This window comes from Salvia hispanica, chromosome 4 (assembly GCF_029641045.1).
Source record: "Salvia hispanica isolate PSC_SH4W2 chromosome 4, Shi_PSC_v1, whole genome shotgun sequence".
NCBI classification, from domain to species: Eukaryota; Viridiplantae; Streptophyta; class Magnoliopsida; order Lamiales; family Lamiaceae; genus Salvia; species Salvia hispanica.
In genome coordinates, this window is record NC_142695.1 from 33,879,909 (window position 1) to 33,882,408 (window position 2,500).

Consider the following 2,500-nt stretch of genomic DNA (forward strand, 5'->3'; position numbering starts at 1 on the left):
GGACAGGACATTTAGTACATGTCGCTATTCCTGGATCCAGAGGGGAGTCCGTTCGATGGAATAATTTCTTAGATGTATTACCGCATCCCCAAGGGTTAGGCCCACTTTTTTCAGGTCAGTGGAATCTTTATGCTCAAAAACCCTGATTCAAGTAGTCATTTATTTGGGACCTCCCAAGGAGCAGGAACTGCCATTCTAACTCTTCTTGGAGGATTTCATCCACAAACACAAAGTTTGTGGTTGACTGATATGGCTCATCATCATTTGGCTATTGCATTTATTTTTCTTGTTGCTGGTCATATGTATAGAACTCATTTCGGGATTGGACACAGTATCAAGGATCTTTTAGATGCACATATTCCTCCAGGAGGACGGCTGGGGCGTGGGGCATAAGGGTCTTTATGATACAAATCAACAATTCGCTTCAATTTTCAATTAGGTCTTGCTCTAGCTTCTTTAGGGGTTATTACCTCCTTGGTAGCGCAACACATGTACTCTTTACCTGCTTATGCATTCATAGCACAAGACTTTACTACTCAAGCTGCATTATATACCCATCACCAATATAATCGCAGGATTCTTCCTGACAGGGGCTTTTGCCCATGGAGCTATCTTTTTCATTAGAGATTACAACCCAGAGCAAAAACGAAGATAATGTATTGGCAAGAATGTTAGACCATAAGGAAGCTATCATATCTCATTTAAGTTGGGCCAGCCTCTTTTTGGGATTCCATACCCTGGGACTTTATGTTCATAATGATGTCATGCTTGCTTTTGGTACTCCGGAAAAGCAAATTTTGATCGAACCATAATTTGCTCAATGGATACAATCGGCTCATGGGAAAACTTCATATGGGTTCGATGTACTTTTATCTTCAACCAGCGGCCCGCATTCAAACGCGGGTCGAAGCATCTGGTTGCCCGGTTGGTTAAATGCTATTAATGAGAATACTAATTCATTATTCTTAACAATAGGGCCCGGAGACTTTTTAGTCCATCATGCTATTGCTCTGGGTTTACATACAACTACATTGATCTTAGTAAAAGGTGCTTTAGAGCACGGGGTTCCAAGTTAATGCCAGATTAAAAAGGATTTCGGTTATAGTTTTCCATGCGATGGCCCTGGCCGAGGGGGTACTTGTGACATTCGGCATGGGACGCATTTTATTTAGCAGATTTTTTGGATGTTAAATACTATTGGATGGGTTACTTTTTATTGGCATTGGAAGCATATCACATTATGGCAGGGTAACGTTTCACAATTTAATGAATCTTCCACTTATTTGATGGGCTGGCTAAGAGATTATTTATGGTTAAACTCTTCACAACTTATCAATGGATATAACCCTTTTGGTATGAATAGTTTATCGGTCTGGGCATGGATGTTCTTATTTGGATCATCTTGTTTGGGCTACTGGATTTATGTTCTTAATCTCCTGGCGGGGATATTGGCAAGAATTGATTGAAACTTTAGCATGGGCTCATGAAACGCACAACCTTTGGGCGAATTTGATTCGATGGAGAGATAAACCCGTGGCGCTTTCTATTGTGCAAGCAAGATTGGTTGGATTAGCCCTTTTTCTGTAGGTTATATATTCACTTATGCAGCTTTCTTGATTGCCTCTACGTCGGGAAAATTTGGCTAATTTTGGAATGTGTTATATTCGCGATAATCTCATTTTTATCGACGGAGAGAAGGCCTGCCTTCTTATATTTCTACATCTAGGATTCGACTTGTATCATGGATACTAATAGGACCTGAACCATAATGGCAAGGAAAAGTTTGATTCAGAGGGAGAAGAAGAGGCAAAAATTGGAACAGAAATATCATTTGATTCGTCGATCCTCAAAAAAAAGAAATAAGTCAAGTTCCATCATTAAGTGACAAATGGGAAATTTATGGAAAGTTACAATCCCCCACCACGGAATAGTGCACCTACACGCCTGCATCGCCGTTGTTTTTCGACCGGAAGACCGAGAGCTAACTATCGAGATTTTGGACTATCCGGACACATACTTCGCGAAATGGTTCATGCATGTTTGGTGCCAGGAGCAACAAGATCGTGTTTGGTAAGGATTAACCTTTCGTTTCTATAGTCGATGATCATAAATGGCCTCTTTACCATTCTGTATAAATGTACTATTCTATTTGTACAGATATGGTAGAGGGGCACATTCAATCCTTTTTTGTCTATTAGTTTTGACTTCTTCTCTTCAGCGCGGGGTAGAGCAGTTTGGTAGCTCGCAAGGCTCATAACCTTGAGTTCACGGGTTCAAATCCTGTCTCCGCAACATCTTTTTTAGCCAAAAATTTTTCCGGCTCTGTTAATGTTAACTAGGACCCATTTTGGGGGGTAGGAAGGGGAAAAAAGAGGGGATAGGACTCACTACACTATCACGACTAACTATACCCAATCCTTTAGCATATTAAAAAAATTACTTTTATATTGGGCGGATAGCGGGAATCGAACCCGCATCTTCTCCTTGGCAAAGAGAAATT

General features: G+C 40.7%; 1 non-coding gene across 1 annotated transcript in view; it reads right to left on the reverse strand.

Annotated features, from left to right (window-relative positions):
• Positions 1-2,450: 2,450 nt before the first annotated feature.
• Positions 2,451-2,500, reverse strand: part of TRNAG-GCC (transfer RNA glycine (anticodon GCC)) — a 71-nt gene continuing 21 nt past the window's right edge. The window contains exon 1 of the tRNA in view: positions 2,451-2,500. This exon is cut by the window's right edge and continues 21 nt beyond it. This is a non-coding gene — a tRNA (tRNA-Gly).